Source organism: Mustela erminea, chromosome 1 (genome assembly GCF_009829155.1).
Source record: "Mustela erminea isolate mMusErm1 chromosome 1, mMusErm1.Pri, whole genome shotgun sequence".
Lineage (NCBI taxonomy): Eukaryota > Metazoa > Chordata > Mammalia > Carnivora > Mustelidae > Mustela > Mustela erminea.
Window position 1 is genome coordinate 68,808,097 of NC_045614.1, and position 11,197 is coordinate 68,819,293.

At 35.5% G+C, this 11,197-nt stretch overlaps 1 pseudogene; it reads right to left on the minus strand.

The window, feature by feature from the left end:
* Positions 1-8,412: 8,412 nt before the first annotated feature.
* On the minus strand, positions 8,413-10,094 carry LOC116600741 (annotated as a pseudogene).
* Positions 10,095-11,197: the final 1,103 nt, after the last annotated feature.

The following is an 11,197-nucleotide window of genomic DNA, read 5'->3' on the forward strand; positions in this document are numbered from 1 at the left end:
GTACACCTCTTGGCATACATGTGGAGTGTATCTCTCTAGGATGAATAATTAGACATAAATGGAGTGGGTCAAGGGTGTATCTATTTTTTCCCAGTACTTAAGTATAAAACTTTCAAACAAACAGCAAAGACGAAAAAAATTTGAGTATCAATATATCACTACCTATCATTCTACCATTAACATTCTTGTATACTTGTTTTATCACACATCTCCAATTCCTCTATCAATCCATTAATTCATCTAATTTTCTGATGCATTTCCAAATAAATGTGAGAAATTACTACACTTCCCCCAAATGCTTTAACTTGCATAGAGTTGACTAGTGTGAAATATTTTTCAGATTTTTAATTTCTTCTTATGTAAAATTCATGTACAATAAAATATTCAGATATTAAATGAACATTCGTGGAGTTTTGACGAATGTTATGCCCGTGTCACGCTGAAATCCATCAAAGTACAGAACATTAGCATTACCCAAGAAAGTTTCCTCATTCCACTTCCTGGCTACTTCCCAACTCCACAAACAGAAGCACCTACTTTTCTGATTGTTCTTCATCCTTTTGACTGTTGAACCTCATTTAAATGGAGTAATACATCCTCACCAACATTTACTAGTGTCACTCTTTTTAATTTGAGCCCATTTGGGAGGAGTGTAGGATCTTATGACTTTAAATTGTATTTCTCTAATGACAATTGAAACCAAATGTTTTCAAGTGCTTATTGGATAGTCATACATTTTCTTTCATAAGGTATCTATTTGAATCTCTCACCCATTTTTGGTTGTTGTCAATGTTCACTTTTTGTTACTGTATCCTATCTGTTTCCTAAGGAAATTTATTTGTTTTATTTGAGCATAGTTGACATATAATGTTGCATTAGTTTCAGGTGTGCAGCATAGTGATTCAACAAATTTATATATTAAGCTATGCTCTCCACAAGTGTAGCTACCATCTGTCCTGATGTATTGCTATTACAGTATCACTGACTATATTCCTTATGCTGTGCCATTTACTCCTGTGATTTATTTGTTCCATGACAAACCCTGTACATCTCACTCCTCTTCACCCATTTTGCCCATTCCTCTGCCCCTTTCTCCACTGGCAGCCTTCAATTTCTTCTCTGCATTTATAGGTCTGATTCTGCTTTGTGTTTGTGTATTCATTTGTTTTTGTTTTCTTTTTTTTTAATATTGTATTTATTTATTTGATGGAGAGGGAGACAATGAGAGGGAATACAAGCAGGGGGAGTGTGAGAGGGAGAAGCAGGCTTCCGGCTGAACAGGGAGCCCGATGTAGGGCTGGATCCCAGGATCCCAGGACCCGGGGAATATGACCTGAGCTGGAGGCAGATGCCCCGAAATTGAGCCACCCAGACATCCTGTTTTTGTTTTATTCAGTTTTTTATATATGCTGAATCTCAGACCTATCTCAGATACATGTTTTGCAAATATTTTCTTCAGTCTGTGGCTTCCCTGTTTACTTCCTTAACAGTATCTTTTGATGAGATGTTTTTAATTTTGGTAAAATTAAATTTTTCAATTTTTAAAAGGTTATTACTTTCTGTAACCTAAGAAACATATTCCTACCCCTAGTCTTCCATTTTTTTTTTCCCCAACACAATTCATGGTTTTAACTTTTATGTTTAGGTCCAGGAGACATCTTGAATTAATTTTGGAGTATAAAGTGAGTTAGAATAATTTTTTTTAATGTGAATAACCTGTTCCATTTGTTGAAAAACATTTCTTCTCTACATTGGATTATTTCAACATCTTTGTTAAAAATTGACTGACCACATAAGCTTGAATGTATTTCTGGGCTCATTGTTCTGTCATTGACCTAACTGCTGACCTTTATCCCAATATGACTCTGTCTTGATTATATATATATACACACACACACACACACACACACACATATATAAAATATAAATATATATATTTTTTATATTTGTTGTGTCTTTTCAGGATTGCTTTGGATATTCAAGGTTATTTGCATTTCCATATAAATTTTAAAATCTAGATGTTAATTTCTTTTTAAAAACGTCTGCTAGCATTAAGATTGAAATGGAGAGAAATCTGAAGATCAAGTTAGGGCTATTTAACATTTTAACAATATTGGGTTTTCCAATTAATTGACTTGATGTATTTTTCCATTTATTTAGGTCTTTTAAAATTTATCTCAGCATATTTTCCAGTTTTCAGTATAAAGTTCTTGTTTAGCTTTTGTTAAAATTTATCCTAAATATTTTACTTTTATATTATTTTAAACCAATGGAATTCATTTTCTAAAAATTCATTTCCAATTATTTGCTGCTGGTACGTAAAGATGTAATTCATTTTGGTATATTAATATATATCCCATAATCTTACTAAAGTAACTTCTGAGCTCAATAATTATTTTATAGACTCCATAGAATTTTCTAGAATCTATGTCCTCTGCAAATAGGGAAAGTTTTACTTCTTTCTTTCCAAATGCTATGTCATTATTTATTTGTTCTTGCTTTACTGCAGTAGCATCTCTAGTATAATGTTGAATAGAAGTGGTCAAGGTGGGCATCATTACCAGTCTTAGGGGGAAAATGTTCAAAATTTTACCATTAAGCTTGATGTTAGCTATAGGTTTCCTTTGGTAGATTTGTTTTATCAGGTTGAGGAATATCCTTCTATTTCTGGTTTTCTGTAAATTGTTATTATGGATAGATGCTGACTCTTGTCAAATAGTTTATCTGTATCTATTCAGGTAATCATATGGGCTTTCTCTCTCTCTCTCTTTTTTTTTTTTTTAATATGATGAATTACATTGATTGATCTTCTTTAATGTTAAACCAACCTGGTACTCCTTAGGTAAACATTACTTGGTCATGATTCACTATTCTTTTAATATAATGTTGGACCTTATTTGCTAACATTTTATTAAGGAAATATATATGTATATTCATGAAGGATACTGGTCTGTAACATTTTTTTGGTAATACCTATGTGAAATTTTGGTATTTGGGTTATATTAGCCTCACAAAATAATCTGGGCAGTATTACCTTCTACATTTTTTGAAAAAGTTTGTATAAGATTGATGTTATTTCTTATATGTTTGATATAACTCGTGAGTGAAACTATCTGGGCTAGAATTTTGTGTGCCAGAAAGTTTTTTTTTAAATGATGAATTCAATTTCTTTATAGTTATAGGATTATTCAAACTTTCTCTTGTATCTTATGTCCACTTGGGTAATTAGTCTTTGCCAAGAAATTTGAAGGAATTTATCCATTTTATCTGGTTCATTAACTACCATTGTCATAAAATTATTTCTATTCTTTTATTATCATTTTAATGCCTGTAGGACCTATAGCAATATGCTTTTTTTATTCAGATATTGGTAACTTGTAGTCTCTCTCTCTCTTTTTGGTCTTGATTTGTCTAGCTGTTAGCTTGATCTTTAAAAAAAAACACCAATTTTAGCTTTGTTATTCTATTCTTTGTCAGTTTCCTTTTTATTGATTTCTGCTCTTTAAAGTTTTAAAATACACTACTGAATAGATTTCCACAAAAGCTATCAATATTCATTCCTAACAACAATCTACGAGAGTGTGCAATTCTCTCTTACCTGCTTCAATTTAGGATATTTATCAACATATAACATTTAAATAATTGGATTGGTTAAGACTGATAGTTCATTGCTTTAATTTTTTCCTCCAATTAGTCTTACCACATGTTTATTGGCTATTTATTTTTCCTTTTCTGTGAGCTGTTTACTCATTTCCCATTTTTAATTGGGCTGTATTGATTTTTTTTTCTTGGGTTGGTAATTTTTATATACCTCCACATTAATTCATTGTTGTGAATTATTATTGCATTTTTTACATCAATAGCATGCAATTTAATTTTCTTTGTGGCATCTTTTATCACGCTATAGTTTTTTAATACGGACAATTTTTCTTTTTCTATGAGCTTGGGTTTTGTTTTTTTTTTTTAAGATTCCACATATAAGTGAGATCATAAAGTATTTGTCTTTCTCTAACTCACTTCACTTAGTATAATTCCTTCAAGATCCATCCCTGTTATCACAAACAGTAGGATTTCCTCATTTGTTATGGCTGGATAATATTCCACTATGTACGTATATACGCAATGGAATATGTATGTGTGTGTTCATATATACACAATGGAATATATCACAACTTCTTTATCCATTCATCCATTGATGAACATTAGGTTGTTTCTATGTCTTGGCTATTGTAAATAATGCTGCTATAAACATGAAGATGAAGATATGTTTTTAACAATGCTTTTATTTCCTTTAAGTATGCTCCCAGAAATGGAATTGCAAATTTAAAGGGAACACATTCACACAATATCATCCTTACTTCTGACACCAATTGTGTTTGGGGGTCCCCAAAGCCACCCTCAGTTACAATAAGAAGAACTTACAGAGTTTATGGAATGCTGTTATACTCATGATTAAAATTTACAACAGAGAAAAGAAACAGATTAAAATCAGCCACGTAAAGAGACGCATAGGACAGAGTCCAGGAAGGGTCCAAACATACGGCTTCCAGTTGCTCTTTCTCAGTGTAGTGATAAAAAGTGTTAACTTTTCCCAGCTACAATGTGATGATACACATGAAATATTTCAGCCAAGGAAGCTCACAGAACCTCAGTGTCCAGAGTTTTTATTGGGACTAATCACATACTCCTCATATGCCTGATCTTTAGTCTCCAGTCCTCCTAGAGGCCACCATGTGGCCTGAAGGCCCCAACATAAATTACATTGTTACACTGTTTGGTGGTCAAAGCTGCCAGGCAAAAAATGACACTCCTTCAGGCAGGACATTCCAGGGGCCTAGAGATCACCTCTCACTAGCCAAGGGCAAAGGCCAGATCTCTCTTTGGGTAATGCTAATTCTTCACTACACAGTATTCCATACTGGTTCTTTAAGTACACAGAGCAGCTAAGCTCCAGGTCCCCAGGGTAGTGACTTTTTGATTATATTCTCTTTATTGCCTTCTTTCATTTCTCAACACATGTACATTCTTCACTCTCATATTGGTGTTTCCTGCAATCATTCTCCGAATAAAGTAAGCACACTTGAATCATTATCTCATGGTCTTCTTTTGGGAAACCATACAGGGGCAAAATGTTTAAAAAAAAAAAAAAAGAATACAAAAAGATCAAGAACTGAATTTTGTTCCAAGACAATGATTTGGCTCAGCTTTTACCTGGGAGACTAATTTTCCCACCTCCACCTGCTTTCATTCCTTCTTTTTTTTTTTTTTTTTAAGATTTTATTTATTTGACTGAGAGAGAGAGAGATCACAAGTAGGCAGAGCAGCAGGCAGAGAGAGAGGGGGAAGAAGGCTCCCTGCTGAGGAGACAGCCCGATATGGAGCTCAATCCCAGGACCCTGAGATCATGACCTAAACACCTGCTTTCATTCTTATTTCGATTATCCTTCTCTTTGTCCTGAGGGTCAATGATCATACAGTTCTCTGCTAGTACAGACAGTTTACTTCTGTCAGCCATTAAGACTTAGATGAAATCATAAAGGGGGATACGGTATCCCAACAGAAAAAGGAAGGAAAAAGTCTACCCATCTCAGCTTCCAGGAGTTTGTGGGAAGGAGAAGAGGGTAAGAGCAGAACAGATGAGTGAGACAAGCAGGTGCCATCACACACAGCCACATACTATGTAAGAGAGAAGGGGAGGCCTCCAGAGGAGGCCTCTACCCACTCCCTTTTTCATGATTAGGCTTGTAAATCAATGGTTCTGAAATCTGTGCATCAAAATCAGAACCAACTGGGAGAAAAATCAGACTGATGAATCTGTTGCCTCTGGGAGTGGGGTCTCAGAATCCGTGTATCTCTCGGTAGCTGCTTGGTTGAGTCTAGTGTAGCCTGTTGTGGTTTGAAAAGCCATGGATGGATGACCTGTCAACTCCCACACCACACCACCTCACCTCAGCTGACTAAAATTCTGAATTTAAGTGGTATTTGTTGTTATTCTTCACAATGTATTTCCTGAAAAGAGCTTCCATTGTCACATAGATGTTGATCCCATTGAAGGCTCTGGGTTTTACAGTTTTCCTGTGCTTAGGAAAATACTTTTCATTCAAGTAGCAAATGGATTGTGAACATTTGTAAAGAATTCTGACATCCTCCCACTCTTCTTACCTCTTCCTTCTACCTGCATATCCTCAGGGTTGAAAGGAAGAAGAGCAGCCATTGTGCGTCTAAATGGGCTCCCATTTGTACAGTCACAAAACTGTGCGCTTAAGCCTGAGTTTTCACATCAAGCAAATTAGGGGTAATTTTTTGCTTTATAAAAATTATTCTTTGTTGTACAAAAGGATTCAATGCAGGTTTTCTTTTAATATCCAATTTCTTAGTGCATTTCAAATATAATTCAGTTTCAACAATTCAGTTGACTTTTTTTTTTTTTAATACATTGGTTGTGTAAAACCAGGTATGCCTCGGTTCCTTGTTATTGGTTTTTGTGTCTTTGAAGTTTGAGAATTAAATTCTATAAATTCATAGTAGACAGTGGAAGATCTGGTTATGGTTTATAGAAATGGAATCTCCCAATGAGTTGTTCAGATGAAAAAAAAAAAAAGAAAAAAACAAATCACAAGCTACCCTGAGGTTCTATAATCTATACTCATTCTCTACTTTTGATAATGTCAGGTTTTTTAAGCTGATACCATCATTAAAACTTTGCAAGACAATAGCTATATAACTAATATTCCATCCTGAATTTCTGGAATCATCATCTCAAACAGAAACTCACTTTGTTTTGTTTTTTACAGTTGCATCTAGATTTTTTAAGATTTTATTTATTTATTTATTTGTTTGTTTGTCATAGAGAGAGAGAGAGCACAAGCGGGCAGAGTGGCAGGCAGAGGCAGAGGAAGAAGCAGGCTCCCTGTTGAGCAAAGAGCCCGATGTGGGACTCAATCCCAGAACTCTGGGATCATGACCTGAGCTGAAGGCAGACGCTTAACCAGCTAAGCCACCCAAGCATCCTGCATCTAGATATTTTTTAAAAATTTAGTTTATTGAAACATAATTGATATACAATGCTACATTGGTTTTGGTGTACAATATATTCATTCATCAACTCTGTAGACTATGCGGAGTTCACAACCAGTGTAGCTACCACCTGTCACCATACAAGGCTATTAGAATATCACTGACTATATTCCCTATGCTCTCTTTCAACCCCATGATGTATTCATTCCATAACTAACGTATTCAATCACTCCCCTTCATCCATCTTGCTCATTCCCCAAAACCCCTTCCTTCTGGCAATCACTGGTTTATTCTCCATATTTATGGGTTTGTTTCTGCTTTATTGGTTTATTTGCTCATTTTTTTGTTTTGTTTTGTCTTTAGATTCCACATGTAAGTGAAACACACAGTATTTGTCTTTCTTTGTTTGATTTATTTCACTTAACATAATACCCTCTAGGTCCATTCATGTTGTTGCAAATGGCAAGATTGCATCCTTTTTATGGCTGGGTAACATTCCATTATGTGTGGAATATTATGTATGGAATATAACATGAAATATTGCCATATCTTCTTTTTTAAAAAAAAGATTTTATTTTGGGGGGTGGGGGAGAGAGAGAGAGCGTGAGCAGGAGAGGAGCAAAGGGAGAGGGAGAAGCAGATTCCCCTCTGAGCAGGGAGTCTGACGTGGGGCTCCATTCCAGGACCCTGGAATCATGACCTGAGCTGAAGGCAGATGTTTAACCAACTGAGACACCCAGGCTCCCTTGTCATATCTTTTTTACCCATTCACTTATTGACAGACACTTCAGTTGTTTCCAGATCTTGGTCATTGTAAATTATGCTCCAATAAACATGGGGGTGCATACATCTTTTTGAATTCGTGTTTTTGTTTTTGTTTGGGTAAATACCCAGTAGTGGAATTATTGTGTCTTTCTTTGTTTCTTTTTAAAATTTTAAATAAATTTTGTTACACAAAGTTCATCACATACTTGGATATTTCTTTACATCCCCCCCTTTGTACACAATTCTTGCTCTCCACAGAATGTCTGCTTCTGAGCTTCTCATATGGTGATGGCAAGCACTAAAATCCTGATTTAAACAGTTCAGTAGTAAAAATGCCTCAGTGATTTAAGTTGAAAGCAGTACATTGTCCTTGTACTCAGTTATCAGGAACATATAAGTATCTTTTTATTCAAAAGTACAGAATAAATTATCTGCAGGCATGGACAATGACAGCAGTAAACTATTATATGTTGTCAACTGTAACTGATGGTTACAGTGATTTCCTTAAACATCAGCCATCCTTTTCTTCAGTCATTTCCTTCAAACTCTTCTCTGAAATTATTAGTGAGGAGCTCTGCCTTGAGCTTCCTCTCATAGTTCATTAGTAATGGCTCAGCACTATTCTAGGAATTAGAACATACCACTGCCCATAATACCTTCCATTCCACCCATTCTGCCCATTCCAGAGCCCTTCTCTTCTTTGGAAATTCAAGACAACTTCTGCTTTAGTTAATAGAGAAGCCACTCCAGCAGCATCGAAGAAAGCAGTTCTTAGAACTTATTTGGATCAATGATTCCTTTTTCCATTATATTCATGAAATCTTCAAGCATAACATTTTAACCAACTCCTGAGGAAGTTCACATAATTTTCTCAACTCTGTGATCCTTCAACAGTCTGCATTCTTAGCAATTGTCACTGCCGGAATTTTCAGTGTTCATCTAATAATTTCTATACCAAGTTTTTGATCTCCACTAGCTGGAGTTATTGAGCCCAAGGCTGGAATGCACACTGAAGCAGGGAACAACTGCTTCCCAGAACAATGCCTTTCTTCAGTAGCAGCTCATGTGACACTGAGGGCATCTGTGACCCTCTTTCTTTTCATTCACATCAATACCACTTGTCCCACCAATTTTCAGCTCAGCTACTCTAAGAGTTTGCCAGATGTTCATTCAGTTTTTCCTTTTCATATTCACTAGTTGTGACATCTGACTGCTCAATGATTTCTTGAATATATTTTTCAATTTGAGCCTTGTCATCATTTCAAGAGCATGGCATCATCTCTGGTCACAAAGACCTCTCCAAATTTTCTTAAGTCACGAAGCTGAACATCTGTAAGATTAGTCAGTCCTTCTCTAAACACTGCACCACCAGTAGCAGTAGCCATGTCTTTAATCTGGTTCTTTCTTTTGTTGCCAGAACCTGGAGCTGTGACTGCTATAATCTGAAGACCTATTTTTAGCCAATAGGCTAAATACAAAACCAGCGTCCTTAGAGCTTCTTCATCAACATCTTTAGCAGTTTTGACTAAGGTCTTACACTGAGCATAGGTAATTTCAAGAGCAGGTAAAATGGATAGGACACTAGAAATTTTCTTTTCACTCAGGAGAACATAGGTATCTTGGAATTCACATTTCTGACCTTTCGATGTATTAATAAAGTATGGAGAAATATAACCTCCATCACCATCAATCTTTAATAATTTCTAATTCATCATTTAGTGTCTTTATATCCTTTACTGTGATGATGCCCTCTCTTCCAGTCATTTTCATTGCTTCAGAAATGATGTTGCCAATCTCTTAGTCTCCACTTGCAGAAATCATAGCAACCTGAGTAATTTCTTCAGGGATTGTCACAGTTTTAGACTACTTCTTAGGTTCAACAACTGCAGCATCAACAGCTACCATTTCCACAGAACAGCTCCTTTGTTAGTCTTCTTGAAGCCTTCCTTGGCAATAGAGCATGTAGAGTATAGTAGCAGTAGTGGTGCCATCCCCAGCCTCTTCATTTGTATTATTGGCAAAATCTTGAACAAGTTTAACACCAATATTTTTATATTTATCTTTTAGATCAGTGAACTTAACTTAAAAATAGTCATACCATCTTTTGTTACTTTGAGACTTTCCCAATTCTGTTGAATAATCACTTTTCTTCCCTTTGGTCCCATAGTAATGGCTATAGCAGGCTAAGAGGCTAAAAGGTCTGCACTTTGATGCATCAAAGCTCAGATTGTGGCAAGAGCCCAAGTGAGATAAGGAGCCAGTGCCCTGAACACGGGCCTAATTTGGCAAAAGACTATGGGTAATCAAAGCATTTCTGTAGGGTAGCAGCAGGGTGTGCTGGTGGTGAGACAGGCAGTTGGAGGTGAGTAAGGCATAGAATGCATGGTATATATGGCCAGGATTATATGGTATTTCTATTTTTAATTATTTGAGGTACTCCCATTCTGTTTTCCATAGTGGTTGAACCAATTTACATTCCCACCAGCAGTGCATGAGGATTCCTCTCTCTCTACATCTCACCAACACTTGTTACTCCTTTTAGATACTAGTCATTCTGACAGGTGTAAGGTGATACCTCATTCTAGTTTTGATTTGCATTTCCCTAATGATTAATGATGTAGAGTATCTTTTCATATGTCCATTGGCCATCTATATGACTTCTTTGGACAAGTGTCCATTTAGTTCCTCTGTTCATTTTTAGTCAGATTATTTGTGTGTGGGTTTTTTTTTTTCTTTTGATGTTGAGTTTGAAAAGTTCTTTATACATTTTGGATATTAACCCCTTACCAGATATATCACTTGCAAGTGTCTTTTCCCACTCTGTAGGTTGCTTTTTTGTCCCATTGATGGTTTTCCTTACTGTGCAATACCTTTTTATTTTGGCATACTCCCAATAGTTTATTTTTGCCAGACAGAAACTCTTTACCCCCTAAATAGTAATTCCCTATTCCTTCCTCTCCCCAGCCCAAATAACCTCTATCATACTTCCTATCTCTGTAAATTTATCTATTCTAGTTATCTCATATAAGTGAAATATATTTTCACTTTTGTATCTGACTTTAAGGCTGAGTAATATTCCACTTATGTATATACCACATTGTTTTTCCATGATGGACATTTGAGTTTTTCCATCTTTTGACTACTGTGCATAATGTTGATATAAACATTGGTATACAATTATCTGCTTGAATTCCTGCTTTCAATTCTTTGGGGTATACACCTGGAAGTAGAATTGATGTACCATGTAGTTAATCTATGTTTAACACAGCCAAGATCATTTGAATTGTCTTGTAGCCATTAAAGAAATTAAATTCATAAAAAAATTACTTAAAAATTTCCAGGCCCAAATAATTTCACTAAAGAATCCTACAAAATACTAAATGAAGAATTAACACCCGTTTTGTATAATCTCTAC